This window comes from Rattus norvegicus, chromosome Y (genome assembly GCF_036323735.1).
Source record: "Rattus norvegicus strain BN/NHsdMcwi chromosome Y, GRCr8, whole genome shotgun sequence".
In the NCBI taxonomy this organism is placed as follows: Eukaryota; Metazoa; Chordata; class Mammalia; order Rodentia; family Muridae; genus Rattus; species Rattus norvegicus.
In genome coordinates this window covers 55,185,989-55,202,624 of record NC_086040.1, presented here as the reverse complement: position 1 = coordinate 55,202,624, position 16,636 = coordinate 55,185,989, and the positions used below count along the sequence as shown (strand labels likewise).

Sequence of the window (16,636 nt, the reverse complement as noted above, 5' to 3'; positions counted from 1 at the left end):
GATGACGGTGAATATTTGGAAATCTATAGTGGGGTGGGCAATATTTTTCCCACGTGGTGTACCCTTAAGATTTCTAACTACCTCCTTCCCCACAGTAGCCTCACTCTATGACATGAATTCTGGGTTATTAATGAGGTACAGACACCAAAGTTCATTGCCATATCCTGTCACCAGTATCAAGCTCGAAACAGCAAGAGCCACATGTGGGAAGGAAAATATGAATAAACTTTATAGTATCTCTAAACTATAAACCCCCAATTTAATCAAAACATTGTTTTAGACTCAGCTCTCTTATATCGATGTTCTTTAAATGTACAAGTCAGTGGGATTGCTTGTGACTCCTTGTACAGGTTTATACTGTACATTAGACATCTTCATCCTCACAACTCACCTCCACTTCCACCTGCACAGACTCACACTCACACACACACACACATACACACACCCTGCTGCTCCCCTTCCTCTTCCTAAATGCCCCCTTTCACTTAATATCCCTTATTAAAATCTAAATTTCACAATCGTCTGTTTGAGTCTGGCTTGTTTCACTTAACATTTTGTATTTTACAGTTCCATCCGTTTTTCTGAGAACAAAACCCTTTGGTCTTACTCATAGATGAAAGTCACATTTAAGTATATCACATTTTTTAAGCCATTCATCCAGTGATCAACAGCTAAGTTTATTCCAATGGCTTGTCTACTGCACACAGTGTGGCAATCAGAATGGGTGTGCAGGGGTCCTGGTTAGTTTTTATTGTCAGTTTGACTCAACCTGGGAAGAAGAAGCCTCAGCTGAAGAATTGCCTCCATCATATTGGCCTTTGGCCACATCTGTAAGGAATTTTTTTTTGATGGTTGATGTGGAAGTGTCTAGCCCACTATGGGTAGTGTCATCCCCTATGATGGTGGTCCTGGGCTGTATGAGAAGGAGAGAAAGCTGAGTAGGTCATGGATAGCAATCCAGTACCCAGCATTTTTAAGTAGTCTCTGCTTCCTTTCCTGCCTCTAGAGTGCTGCCTGAGTTCCTGCCCCAACTTCGCTCAGTAACAGACTGTTACCTAGAAGCCTAGAATGAGACAAACTCTTTCTTCCTCAAGTTGATGGCTATGATTAGATTATTTTTCTTGTTGCCTACTTGTTCTTCCCTTTTTTGAAAGTTCTCTCAGTTTATTGTTCTTAGAAAGATGATATCACATGTTTTCTCATGGGTTCTCTGTCTCTCTCTGTGTCTCTCTCTGTCTCTGCCTCTGCCTCTCTCTGTATTTGTGTGTTTGAGTGTTTATATGTGTATGTTTGTGTGTGTGTTTGTGTGTGCATATGTGTGTGTTTGTGTATGTATGTGTGTGTGTGTTTGTGTTTATATGAGTGTTTCTGTGTGTATATGCGTGTGTGTGTGTGTGTGTGTGTGTGCTTTCGAGGTGTAAAAAAAATCCCCAAGGCTGTAAATCTCAGCTGGTAAAGAAGGAAGATGAAGGGGAGAAAAGGGGGAAAAAACATGTCATTTGAGTTAACCCCACATTGAGGTCAGCCACATAGTGGACCAACCGTCACATAATGGCAGAGTAGTCATAAGGGCAGAGAGAGAGTAAAGTTCAAAGTGTGAAGGAAAATGTGCTTAAAACTAAGATAGAAGGGAGAAAAAGCAGATGGTACACTAAGAAAAGTGGACAGATTTTAATAAGCTGCCATAAGTTGTTAAGCTCTAAGTACATTTAAAAAAATTATAATGTTAAAGTGGAAGGGAATTATTGGGAAGAGGTAAGGGATGGTCAGACTGTAATGGGGACAGGGGAGTGTTCTGAAAAGAATCCTTTTGAAATTCTGAAGAACTATGTGACACAAACAATTAAAGTGCCCTGTAATTTACAGGTAAATTCCATACTTACCTGCATCCAGTATTCTGTCTACCCATATTTCAAAACCAAAATTACCTCATCTATTTCATCCTGTTTTACTGCATTTGATCTAATAAATTCCTTGTAACCAGAAGTGCTGGTAAATCATAAAGACATTTAAAATATGACTGGTCGATATCGGGTTTGTCATCAGTTTATCCTGAATTTGGAAGCACGTCCAGGAGATAATTTTTTCTCGTTCTTTGCAAAAAATCCATAATTCATGATTGTCATTGACTTTAAAACACGGTATTTAATCCTGTCAAATTCCAGCTTTGTTTGAATAAAAATGGCCCTCCTCTAATTGTGGGTTTTGATAAAGCTAATTTTGGTGTGCTATCCAGTGGGCTGTCTTGGAGAGCCTAGCAATATTTGTGATATGGAGAATGACTTAAAGATAACCAAAGAAAAGATAGGAGTTGGGAAAATAACCATCAAGGATGTTGGTGACTCAGAAACCAAATTCTTTTTTAGAAAATAAAAATGCATGAAAAGAGCTACTTGGGCAGAATATTTGGGTGGGGACTTTATTTTGGGTCACAAGGAGGCTACATGAGAAGCTAAAACCTAGATCCTGGAAGTTTCTAAGGGTAACTAGGGAAGGAACTGGACTGAGGGCTTCTATGACATAAGAAGAGCCTGGATGATGTCACAGAGCACTGGGCGGAGGTTGCGCATCTCTTCCACTTGGAGGCATTAGACTACCTTGAAGGTGGGTTCACTATCTTCGCAGTGGTGTGTGAAAGCCAGTTCAGCTCCTGAACCCCACAATTGTTCATCAGCCTTTTGGTGCCTGACCAGTTTCAGAAGACAGAATCTTAACGACTAGGACATTTTCTTCGGTAAATACATTTATGAAGATAACTGGGACCCTTGTAGCCCAGAAAGCTAAAAGTTTGCCCTCGTTCATCAATTAACCTTATGTTTTAATGTCTTCCACGTTTGAGAGCTAGGCGGATGGTCTAGGCTAGTCAGTCTCCGGAGTTCATTATACTTTGCTAACAATATCTAATTCATAATTCTACTAAAATGCCAAAGCTTCTCTTTCTCCCTGTGCATTTTAGGAGATAATATTCCTTTGTTTTTTTTTTTTGTTTGTTTGTTTGTTTTTTTATATTTTTTTTCAGAGGTGAGGACCTAACCCAGGTCCTTGTGCTTGCTAGTGAACTGCTCTACCACTGAGTTATCCCAAACCCAGTAGATATTATTTCTAAATGGCTGTTGTTGCCTACACAAAAGACTCTTGTTGCGTTCGAAGATCCAACAGCATCACGGAATAAATCTGGGGCTGGGTCAGGATGCACAGTACCGAAAGCCAGTGGACTGGTGTGCTTTGTCTCTGGGCAGATACTTGTGGATGTTTTCACATTGCTCATAGTTAGAGGGTAGAAGAGGGGTGTGGCCACCCTTCTGGCTCCTTTGCTATCCTTTCTCTGTTCTGCTTGCTTAAAGTGGGGACAGGGATACTTAATCCCACACTGACCTAGCCATTTAAAGAGATGTTCCTCAGCAGAAGAAAAGTGCCTCGGCCTGAAGAAATGTGTCTGAATATGTTATTCTGAGCTGTAGAGAACCATTTTTTCATTTTCCTATGAACTTTAGATTTTGATTTTTGAGACAGGGTTTTTCTGTGGGTAGCTTTGGCTATCCTGGAACTAATTCTGTAGACCAGGCTGCCCTTGATCTCACAGAGGTCTGCCTCCCTCTGCTTCTTGAGTGCTGGAACTAAAGGTGTGCTCCACCATTGCCCAGCCCTCCTATGAACATCTGATTATGACAGAATTAGATTCAGATGCTCAAACCCGTTTACCATCGCCTTCCTCACCTGCTCCAAAGTTCTCTTAGACAAGAGCCTTGATCAAGCGCCCTCCCCCACCCCACCCCCATTGTTCTTGCAGGCACTCATATGACAGAGGCAACACCATTGTGTCTGCTTTAAGCAGGTCAGCTCTTCAAACCCAAGCCATGGGCAAGTATGAAGCCTGAACACAGAACTATAGCCACAAGACAGTGGACCAGGAGTGCCGTGGCCTACTACACTAGGTCTGCAGCCAAGAAGAAGATGTCTCTGAGGAGGATGAGCACACCATCATTCCAGAAGCGGAGGAGGAGGAGGCCTTCTCCCCAGGCCCTGGGGAACATTGTGGGCTGCAGAATTTCTCACGGATGGAAGGAAGGTGATGAGCCATCACCCAGGGGAAGGCCATAGTTCTAGATCAAGTGTCAACAAATTCCTCTCTCTATCTGGTCAAGTATGATGGAATTGATTGTGTCTACGGACTGGCACTTAATAGCGATGAGAGGATTTTAAAGCTTAAGGTCTTGACTCACAAAGTAGTGTTTCCTCAAGTGAAAGACGCCCATCTCTCAAGTGACATGGTTGGCCGAGCTGCGGAGCATAAATTTGAGGGCAAACATGGCTCTAAGGACAACTGGAGGGGGGTGGATCTAGCCCAGGTGCCGATCATGAAGGACTGGTTTTACATCACCTACGAGAAAGATCCAGTCCTATACATCTACCATCTCCTGGATGATTACACAGAAGGTAACCTCCGTATCATTCCAGAGATTACTCCAGCAGAGGTGAAGTCAGACATTGACAGAAACATCTTAACCGGTCAATGTGTGCAGTTCACCAGAAGCGATGGGTCCAAAAAGATGGGAAAAGTTATTTAACAAGTACTAGGCAAGCCTTCCGTGTACTTCATCAAGTTTGATGGCGATGTCCACATCTATGTCTATAATCTGATGGAAAAGATCCGTTAAGGTGAAATTCACAAAGTTTGGGGGACATAGATGGGTAATTTATAGAATTGGGGGGAAAATGTTTGTTTTTCTGTGTTTCAGATACCCAAGGGCCTTTGACAACCCCAGTATCTTTTCCAGTGGAATTTGTTTTTGCTCTAAAAATTAAAATGTGCGATGTGACGTTCTGTGTGTGAACACTTTGGTGGAGGAGACTGACTGTGGTGGATGGAACATTGAGAGGAAGCCAGAAAGGTCAAGGTAAGTCTAATGTCACATAGGCTAAAACAAACAGGACTGAGCTGGTCTGGTCTTTAGGGAGAGGAAAGAACTGGAGATGAGGATTAGAGGAGCAGGGATGGCACGGGGGAAAAAAAAAGATGGATGTTTAGGAAGCAGTGGAGGGGGGCCAGAAATAGATAGACTCTCAGAGGTTAAGTTTGAGGGAGAAACAGACCGTTGGGGAAAGAGGGGCAGATAACAGGGAGGTGGTCTTGGAACTCAAGGGGAAACCCAATAAACTGATCCAAGCAGACTCAGAATCAGAGAAGATTGGGGATTCTTTGACTAACAAAACTTAATGAAACCTGTTTTTCATCTGTAGAAGTATTATTTTTAATTATGCGTGTAGGGGCAGGGCATTAATACAGGAGACAACAGAGACAAGAATAGTCAGGTCACCTGGAGCTGAAATTAAAGGTGGTTGGGAGCCATTAGACATGAGCTCAAAGAAAAAAATCCAAGTTCTCTTTCAAAGAGGATGAGCTCTTAATCAATTGCTTTTCTCTCCAGGCCGCTAAAGTCATCTTTTCAAATAAATCCAAACTTCACATGCAGAGAAGAGACCAGGATGAGGGTAAGAAAGATTAAATTGATGGTGATGTGGAAGAAAGACTAAAGAACACATGAGGGAGTAGAGGATGCTGAGGGACGAAGTAATTCCAAGATGGAGTTCTCAAAAAGTGAAGCAGGAGGCCCAGGAAGAACAGAGTGGGTCTAGAATGAGATGAACTTGGACCACATCCATATTGGTCTCTTTGGTTCCTTAAACAACAGCCAAGCCATCAATACAGAAGGTGGATGTGAGGTGGAGGCTTACCCGGAGGACATTTTGATGAGGATAACTAAAGATAAGTGAATGCCAAACTAAGTTTATATCTATCGATTCCTGAAAGTATCATGAAGCCCATTATTTTGTATGATCAGTAAAAAGTAATTTAAAAAAGAACATGAGGATGCCGTGAGTTTATGTCAGGTGTTACGTGGTTTCTGTGTTTAGCTTCCCTGAGCACTGTTAGACTCTGTTGTATCCTGTAATATTTCAATGCCCCTAGATGACCACACAGAGCTCCTGCACTGGCTATTCTTGCCTGGCTCTCCTTCGTCTGGATGGCTTCCTACACAACTGTAGGCCCTTTTATCTTATCTAGCCTCAGGAAGTTCCCGTCTTTTACTCACATGTAAGCTTATCCTCAGAAAACTCTTGACGGTGACTCCAATGCAGAGGTGCTGCATTGAGCTCTTTCATAGGCCATTTGCCATGACTTTAAAATCCTTTGTGGTTCCTGACCATGGAGCTCTCTCCTCCTGAGAAGACCCTGTGCACTCCATGGTGTCTTTCTGAGCCACATCTACACTCCAAGTGTTTCTATGGAGGCAACCTTATCTTGGACTCATTCATTGCTGTTTCTTCTCTCAAGAATAAGTTTCTCACTACAGGACTTGTAAATACTTTCTATCGTTGATTAATTCTGCTATTTGGGAGTTTTTATACTGGCTGGTTGTCTGACGGTGTCATTGCTGCGAAAAGACAACATGACCAAGGCAACTTATAAGGGACAATATTTTTTTGAGGGGTGGTGCTTTTTTTGCAGAGCTGGGGACTGAACCCAGGGCCTTGCACCTCCTAGGCAGGAGCTCTACCACTGAGCTAAATCCCCAACCCCAAGGGACAACATTTAATTAGGGCAGGCTTTCAGGTTCAGAAGTTCAGTCTATTTTCATTAAGGCAGGAATCATGTAAGCGTCTAGGCAGTCATGGTGTTGGAGAAGAAGCATATCACCCCCACTGTGATATGCTTCCTCCAACAATGCCACACTTACTCCAACAAGGTGTCACACTTCCCATGGGACAATCACATTCAAACCACCACCCTGATTTTATGCCAACTTGACACAAGCTAGAGTCATCAGAGTAGAGGGTGCCTCATTTGAGAATATGCCTCCACAAGATCCAAGTGTAAGGCATTTTCTTAGTGATTGGTGGAGGAGGGCCCAGCCCAATGTGAGCGGCACCATTCCTAGGCTGGTGGTCCTGGGTTCTATAGGAAAGCAAGCTAATCCAGACATGAGAGGAAGACAGTAAGCAGTGCCACTCCATAGCAAATGCCTCAGTTCCTGCCTCCAGAATCCTGTCCTGTTTGAGTTCCTGTCCCAACTTCCTTTGGTGATGAGCAGCAATGTAGAAGTGTAAGCTGAATAAACCTTTTCCTCCCTAACTTGCTCTTTTGGTCACAATGTTACCTTACAACAATAGGAACCCTAAGTAAGACAATTTCTTATATAAACAGTGTTTCTAGTAGAGCCACAGGCTCTTACCTAATAACCACAAATAGAAAGTTATAGACAGTTTGTTTTAATTTGAAGGTAAAACTTGCTCATATACTGATAATGTATAATAATGTATATAATGTATAAATATGCTCTATTTGTCTTGGTTATGGACTATTGGCTTTCAAGTTATTAGATATGGTTATAAGGGTATAATATTGGTAACAAAAAGTTGACATAAAGCTGGTAATCTGGATGGAGTCATTCTAGATAGCGTGTGACATGGGCCAACCTAGGGAGACAGGTCTAAATTGAGGTAATGTTTTTATGGAATTCTTATTCTAGGAACCAGGCTTCTAAAAGAATTTAGGACATTGTCTCTTTGTAGAGGTATTGGAGACCACACCATCTTGCGTTCATATATAAGAATTGGCAGTCAAACTTTTTATCTGTATTTTAATGCTAATTCCACTGCCCCAAGAACAGTTGCCTAGTGAGTTTTCCTTTCCAAAGTTGTGGTTTACCCTAAAGCTATCGGTATTCTTATGCTAATTACCACTGCCCTAAGGACAGCTGCCTAGTCATGTACTCAGAACTCAGGTGACCTCGTGGCTGTGTTCTGGTGTTACAAAGAGAACTTAAAGATTATGATTAGGATTGCCAGTGTTACATTGACTAACTCAAACTTATTTTTAATTAAGGAAAAATCATACAGGTAGAGATTGTTACAAGATTTACGAAGGATTGATGAGGTTTTGTAACTTGTGAGAATATTACAGCCATTTTACTTACTCCAACTGCCATTTCAGGATAGATTTAGAGGATTGCTAACAGCCTCATATTAGGTAATTTTGTTGCTTCTTCAGTGTAAGAAGTTAGAACTTAAATCTTTCAATGTATATGGAAATTTTTACTACAAACATTTGCTCTCAAAATGAGCTTTAATATTTGGGGAGTAGCTGTTGCAATACTCCAGAAAAGAATATTTGAAGCTAATTTGAAGCTTCTAAGGATATGTTAATTGGCTAAGTACCTCACCTTACCAGAGGAGTTAGGTCTTTCTTATGCACATTGGAGATAAAGCTTCAGCTGTGTTAATAGAGAGTTGTGGACTGGAGTCATGGAAGTATTTTGAAAAGAAACCTGGTAAAACATATCTTATTCCAAACAACAGTTAATTGGTTATTACAAAATACTGATATTTGACCTATTACATATACAAATTTTTCAGACAAAATTGATAATTTTACTCTTTGCATGCTTTTGTATTTCCTGTAAACAAAATTACATGCTGTAGCCACTGTTTTTAAATGTTAAAAAATCAAGCTTGCAATTCATATACTGATAGCCAATGTGTGGCTTGTGGTTTACAATTGATTAAAAGGTTTTATCTTTTTAGATACTAGTAGCCCTCAAATTTTACAATTACTTAATGCTTTATTAGAGGCAGGTTTTCTACATAAAATCAGTGAGTGATGATTTCAGTGTGAATTGTTTGTCAATTCACTGTCCTTTCAATGCTCTGGCCCAGACAACTAAACAAAACCATAGACCCCGCTCCTTGAAAATGGTAATGGAGTTGATAACACACCCTCACGAAAAGAGGAAGACTCCACTTGCTTACTTTCAAAGCCCAGCCTCACCCTGACAGCTCAGGGATTTCTAGTAAGACTGAATATGGACAATATTTACAAGATTTGACATTTCTAATTAATGCTTATATTTAGGTAAATAAAGTTTGTGAGGTGCTAGAGAAATGGCTTAGTGGTTAAGAGCACTAAATACTGTTCCTTTATAGGACATTTAAGAACTCAAACAGGATTGCCTGGGCTCTTTAGCAAGGGAGGACTAGATACCAGACAGATTATAGTCCTTACATAAGAACAATTAGTGAAAAAAATCTCATTCTTTATATATTCAATACAATTATGCTGGAGACAATAATTTGGTATACAAGTCAATTTATAAATACAAATGCTCAGTGTCCTCAATTTAATCCTCGAGGACTTACCTTAATAAATAATATCTTTACTATATCTTAATAAATAAAAAGGGGGAGTTATCCCTGTATGCTAAATAATGCTCCTTTTATTTCAATTTTAAAATTTTGGATGCCAAAGTTTATGGCACCCTACAACTAGGCATACTTCTGCCTAGGTGAAATAGAGAGATCCACTTATTGACATGATCCTGTCCAGATATTTTATATGGGGAAGAGGGAATGTTTGTGTTTTTTCTACAAGATGCTACAAGAGTATGCCAGCTGCCAGAGGTGGTTGCAGAGGCTTGCTGATACTGGGAGCATGAAGATTCAGCTCTCGTGGTTCGGGTCCCTGGAGTCATTCCTGCCCTGAGAGGAAGATGGAAGATTCCCCCTCATCTTTTGTCATCACAGAGATTTTGGCATTGCTGCAGTAAGTGTTACCGCTGCGTGTGTCCCGTCCCACTCTGGCCTGCTCTCTGACCCTCTGTGCACTGCTGCTTTCTGTAGAAGACTGGACTCCAGCCATTGCTGCCCACCTCATTCCCCTGGTGACTCTTGCTGCCTTAACTGGTGTTGTCATCTTGCAGTCTGTAGCTTTACAGGAATGCTACCTGCGTAAAGCTACAGTGGACTATGGAATTCTGTTATTCAGATCTCAGAAATGGTTCCATTGTCTGGTGGTTGTTCGAGAGAAAAATGACTGATCCTGAACTGTCCTGGAAAAGACCTTGACACTTTTGCTGCTATTGTAGCAGCCATTACTGCTGCAGACATTGTGTCTGCAGTGTCTGGAGTTATCCTCCCCCAATCTATTGTTAGACAAGCACAGTGGGTGAACTTTCTGGAGAAGTTGCTAACAATTGGGAATTCTAAATTTTATTATAGGAGCGGCTTGACTACGGCCCTTGGTGGTAACAGTTGAGGAGGACCAAATGAGGTCCCCACTACTTATCGGGAGTGGCTCTGTCTGGTGCAGCCCTATGCTGGGGATCAGTGTTCATACTTGGTTGGTTTGCAAACTCAGATCTCAACAGAAACGTGACAAGGCTGTTATCACTCAAGCACTTGTGGGCAGTGTACTAGGGGCCTCCCCTGGAATTTGGTTATCTTGCACAGGACTCTCTTTGTATCTGAGTTCTCTGCTCCTGCACCCCATGGATCTGTGCATCCATTGCACTGGGAGGAGAGGGACTCTCTCTGTATATGAGTTCTCTGCTCTTACACCCCATGGATCTGTGGATCCATTGCACTGGGATGAGAGAGACTCAGTGATCCTTTGATCAGCCCATGCACATTGCTGAGGTTTCCTCATTGCACGCAATAGGGTGATCATGACTGCTATAAAATTATATAAATTATAAGGGTGAGATGTAGAGGGCCGCAATAACATTCGCCACCACTAGATGGTGCTGGCTTCCACTGCGCCCCACGTGGAAGGCCAGGATAGCCTCCACCATTACAAGATGGCGCCAGCCTTCGCCGCGCCAGTCGACTTCCTTTCAGGAAGTTAACTGTGTGCGCATGTGCAAGAGTGCCTTCGTGCCAGATCTTTGCCCACTCCAGGGCGTGACTATGAGATCATGGGTAAGCAACTAATCAGGCGTGGACACGCCACATTAGGGTGTATATAAGCAGCGCCATTCTGGGGTTCGCTCTCTCCTCGTCAAGATGTAATAAACACTTTGTTGCAGAAGGATCCTGGTGTCTGCGCGTGTTCTTGCTGGCGAGATGTTGGACACGCCACATTCGGCTAACTAGAAACAGTCTTGAGAGCCAAGGGTACCGTTCTGGCTTTACGCTGGGTGAAGAGTTGGTGAAGATCCTGTTGTCTCCTTTCAGAATGATGAGTTGACATCTTTACATGCAAATGTCTGTGTGTGTCATTGATTGGAAGGCAGGGCCTTACCCATTGTAGCTGAGTGAAGTTGATCCCATATGGACTGGAGTTGGCTCCCACTCCATTGCTGTTGACTTCTGAGTCCATGAGAAGAATGGGAAGCAGAGGAGGTCACTATGTGACAAAAGAGGCAGGGATGGACGATTTGTCCACACGCAAAGAATAGTGGTATCCTGCAGAAACAAGGGGAGGGACTGGGAGCTCTCTGTCTCTCTCTGTTTTTGTCTCTGTCTCTGTCTATCTCTGTTTCTCTGTCTCTCTCTCTCTGTGTGAGTGTGTGTGTGTGTTAGGCACTAGACACTCACCTTCCAGAATGCTGAGAGAATGAACATCTGTTGTGATATCCCCCATGTATGGGCATGTGTTGTAGCCACTTTAAGGCACTCACACTGAATCCATTGCTGCTCTCATCTGCTCCTGAATAGCCGTGATAAGGCAGACCTGGCTAGAATCGTTTGTAGTTGGAGGCCTACATGAGGTGATCACACATTGTTCAGGACTACCCAAGATAGGGCACATAAAATAAGCTGCTAGACATTCATGTAGGTTAAAAAGTAGCAGAAGTCACCTTATGTTAACATAACCAGAACCAGGTACCTAAGGCAGCAAAGCTAATGCTGGGTATTGGGCACAGGTTCTAGAGGACCCAGGGGAGGAAGGATGTTCGTCATCCTCGTCCCACATCCCTGCACCTCTGTGCTGGTCCGGATACCACCAGGCAGGAAACCATCCTACAATCCACATCTACACTGGTTTACTGGCCAGATCCATAATTCAGGAACCTACAGCACTACAATGACCTCACTGGCTACAGGGAGGACACAGCCAGTACAGAAGTTGCTAAAAGTTAAAGGAGAACTATCGCTCTTGTAGGGAGAGAAACTTTTCACTCTCCAGGAGCCTTGCCTGAGTGCTCAGGCCTCCTGGGATCCACAGTTCTTACTTCAGAGCTCAGCAAAGCTCAGGTCAAATGTAGTCATTGGTCAGAGCTGCCTTCCTTGCTAACTGAGGTGCCGTTCTTTCATTTTCTGCCACAACAAAATTAATGCTTAATTACGGTGGTATGTTTTTCATCTTGTGATACACAGTGCTGACCCACGAAGGCATAGGGAAAACATAAACATCTGTTTGCACCTCTCTGCTGGAATAGGATGCTTGTTTTCTCCAGTGAAGTTGTGAGTTCCCCTGTAATACAGCTTATGTTCTGAATGGTCAACATCCAGTCTGTTCTGCAGTAGTTGCATTCAAATACAATGCTGTCTATTTATCTTATTTGTCTGTCTGCTTGGCTGTCTATCTTATATATCTAATCTATCATTTGTCTATCATCTATCATCTATTTATCCATCCATCCATTCATCCATCCATCAACTTAATATCTATCTATCTATCCACCTATTATCTATAATTTGTCTGTCTATCTATAATTTATCTATTTACTATCTATCTAAAATTTGTTAATCTAATATCTATCATCTATATATCTAAACTGTGTGCATGTGTGTGTGTAGATGCCTATGTGTGCAGATGTGTGTATATGTCTACACATTCAGGCAGAGTCAAAGAACAACCTCAGGCCTCATCCTCTGGCATGGTCTGTGTTTACGAGACAGGGTCTTGAATTGGCCAGGAGCTTACCAATCATGCCAGCTGTGGTGGTCAGCAGATCCTGGGGATCTGGTCCTTGTTTCCCCAACTGGTATTGGAAGCTTTCTCCATTCACATTTTGATGTGGGTTTTGGGAATCAAACCTAGGTCTTCATGATTATGAGGTATCCTGATTAGTTTTCACTGACATCTTGACATAACTTAGAAGAGACTTGAAATAGAGTCTCCTGGATGAGAGAACCTCTACTGAAAAGCTGCCTCCATCGGATTGGCTTATGGCCTAATGTGTGAGAGACTGTCTCGACTGACAGTTGATGAAGCTGGGACCAGCCCACTGTGGGTGTCATCATTCCTAGGCCAGGGTGTCTTGGCTTCATGAGAACGCCAACTAAGCATGGGCTAGTGAGTAAGGCTGTGAGCAGTATTCCTTTGTAATTCTCTCCTCGAGTTCCTGTCTGACTGCCCACAAAAGCTGGTAAGCCAAGGTGCACTCCAAAGAAATGATTTCCTTCTACAAGTTGTTTTTGGCTAGAGTGTTTTATCAAAGCTTTAGAGAGGGAGACTAATTAATATGTGAGGCAGACACTTGACTGACCTAGTGACGTGCTTATTTGCAGTCATGATTTTTAAAGAAAAAGCTTTAGGAATGGGCACCAAATGGCTGACTCTTTCTAGGGTGAATACAGAAATCAGATACAACAAAACTAGGATTTATACATACATATGTATGTATATACATGTATATATATATATATGTATATGTATGTATATGTATGTATATGTATATATATGTATATATATGTATATGTATGTATATGTGTGTGTTATATATATGTATATATATATGTGTGTGTATGTATTGTATATATATTAGTATATTGTATATATACAGTATAAAGATATCACATGGGTGAAACTAAGTGCACACCCACTAATATGTATATGTGTTTTTATAAAATTATCAGTGTGTTCCATGTATGTATGTTTATGTGGGCATGCATGCATGTGTGCACATGTTCTTGGTGTGCATATCCATGCAGATATATGTGTCATGAATGTCTGTATGATTGTAAGTGTATGTCTGTGTTGAGGCTACTTAGTCTTGTCTTCCATGCCGTAACCGGCCTGCTTCTCAGTGTTACTTTAGATGGAGTTGGGTGTTTTCTTCTTCCGGTAGGAAATGATGGACTGCAAGTGAATACGATCATACACTGGAGACCCCAGCACAGTTCATACACACATGGTGGGAGTGTCTCTGTACTCTGTTAGAGGCAGGGACTCAGATCTCTGACCTCTTGTCTATGAGTCAGAAAACATCTTTCCTCTCTTCTCTCCTGCCCTGGTTTCCATGAAGTGTCCTCGTGCTGCTCCTCAGAGTTGCTGGTAGGAAGCTCCCTGCCTGTTGCCACAAGACAGACCTGCACCCGGAGAAGCCCAAGAGGTTATCTGCTGGTCCCGAAATCCAGGTTAACTCCAGCATTCCTGCTGCTCAGGTTACAGAGCTGTGCTGTCAGTTGTGGGGGTATAATTGATCGTTCTCACCTGTCTTGTAAACATTGGGCCATTATCTTTCTGGTCCAGGCTTCAGATAATGGCCATACAGAGAGTTTTGCTACTTTCTTGCCCTGGGATAGAGCAAAAAAAAAATTTTAGTAGATATTATTAAAAGGCTTTTAATCCATGAACACATAGCCAGCTGAAATGGGCTGAAAGTGCCATTGTGACTGAACGGAGGATGGGTGAAGCATCTTTATCTAATATCCACCATTTGCAATAATAAAGATTCCAAATCAAAGCCGATGAGTCAAGTTCTTTTCTTTAAATCTGCTTCTGCCAATAGCCCTACACATCCGTAACCCATTTTACTGTCGTCTCTTCTACTGAGAACGGAGGCAAAGGCTTTCTATTCTCCCAATGTCCAAACAGACTCAGTACTGATTCCTTTGGGCTCTCCGTGGAAGGGTACTTTTAAGCCTAAACCCGCAGGCACCATTTGGTGTGGGGTGTTGTGTGGGGTTCAATGTCCCCATTTCTGTGTCCAGCTTGCGCTCAGTTCTCACCTCACGTTTTCTTATCCGCATGCTCACCCACCCCGAATCATTTCAGACAATGTTGTCCCTGCTATCTTTTGTCTAGGTGGGACTTCTGTTCTCTTCTTGTCTCTTGGGCTTCACGGAAAGGGTCTTACCCACAAGTCCCCTGAAATAATTGACAAGGTAAAGCCCATCATTGGGTGACCAGGAGGGGTTTTCAGAGCTAACAAGCACAGCGGAAGTTATATTGGTAAGATTTATAAAGTCATGAAGTAGTCCCAGACTAATGATATATGAAAATAAAAGAATGTAACCCAGCTTAAATAATAATGCACATGTGTACACACACACAGACACACAGTCCTTCTACACAAGCATGCACACGAATTCAGGATTTCAGAGTTCACAGACACGTGTCATCTTCTTCTGTGTTCTGACTTGTGTTCACAGCTGGCTGAACTTACTGTTGTAAAGACTGCCACCTATTTGATTATTAAACCCTACCTTTTCCTCCTGGGCATCCAGCTCAGTGACATTGCCTGTTATCTGTGGACTGAGTGCAAATGGAATGGTCTGTGTATATGACTGGATTACTGGCAGCCTCCTCTCCAGTCCTTCGTGTCCTTTCTCCCCTCCTTTTTTGGATAGCTTTTTGTCTTCTTAGGCTCAATGTAGGGCAGAGTTATAGGGAAGGGGAAACCTGGGTCCCAGGAGACAATGTGGAACCATGTTAAGAAGGCAATTGCAGCCAGAGAGGAGGTCTGGGCCCTGGGTTGGCAGCTGATATTTCAACGGCTCTTGTCTGCGTCATTTATTGACTTCCTCTTCAGAGATAACTATACTCAGAGAAGCAATCCTCTCTATACCCCACCAGCTGGAAAGGAGCTTTCTTTATTGAATTTCCACATTTCAATTTTCATTTTTGTAATGAATGCATCATGTGTACTCACAGTTGTGTGCACATGTTTGTGGAGGCTGAAAGACTGGTGTCAGCCTCGGGAACACCACACACATCATCTGAAACAAGGTCTCCCATTGTACTGGATCTCACCAGTTAGGCTAGATAGGCTGGTCACCCAAGCCCCAGGATCCACCTGTCTTTACACATCAGCACCGGATTAATAATATACAGTGTGCACACACACACCCGGCATTTCCTTCAAAGTAAGAGACATCCTGAGTTCAAATACCAGCAACCACATGGTGGCTCCCAACTATCTGTAATGGGATCTGATGCCCTTTTCTGGTGTGTCTGAAGATGGCTACAGTGTACTCATAAATAAATTAAATAAATAAAAAATATTGAATGCAGTGTTTTTGTGGCTTTCAAAGGGCTGCCTCTTTCTCTACTCTTTCTTCTTTTCCTTTTCCTCCGTGTCTTCTAAGGCGTACATATATATATATATATATATATATATATATATATATATATATATATGTAGGGGTGTTTTATTTGAATGCATGTATATGTACATTGGGCATGCCTGGAGCTCAGGGAAGCCAGCAGAAAGTCTTCGCTGAAACCGGAGTTACAGATATGTGGGGACTGCCTTGTGGGTGCAAGACATCAAACATGAGTCCCCTGCAAGAGCAGCCAGTGCTTTTAGCTGCTGCGCCGTCTCTCCAGCTCACAGTGGGGTCTGATCCTTAATGACAAAAGGGATTGTGGCCAGTCTTTCTGACCTGGTAGAAGGAGGATGCCAGAGTGATCATGAGAACTCCAGGATTAGAAAGGAAGGATGGGATAGAAGGCTCGTTTCCTACATCCTGCAAGGAAAAGGCATCTAGATTTATAGTTACTAAGAAATAGGGACAGCCTCATGCATACATCAGTCCCATATTAGAGTAAAGTTCGACTGGATTGTCCTCTTCTCTGCTTAACAACAATAAAGTAAATGGCTCATAAAGTAGAAAGAAGTCCCCCCAT

The 16,636-nt window shown here is 42.4% G+C and overlaps 1 long non-coding RNA gene and 1 pseudogene across 1 annotated transcript; both read left to right on the top strand.

Annotated features, from left to right (window-relative positions):
* Nucleotides 1-2,592: 2,592 nt before the first annotated feature.
* Nucleotides 2,593-4,640, top strand: LOC134484385 (Y-linked testis-specific protein 1-like; annotated as a pseudogene).
* A 77-nt stretch (nucleotides 4,641-4,717) lies between these two features.
* LOC120099645 (uncharacterized) lies at nucleotides 4,718-5,865 on the top strand. The gene is made up of 2 exons (XR_005498757.2): nucleotides 4,718-4,898; nucleotides 5,430-5,865. It is a non-coding gene; the product is annotated as an uncharacterized LOC120099645 (long non-coding RNA).
* Nucleotides 5,866-16,636: the final 10,771 nt, after the last annotated feature.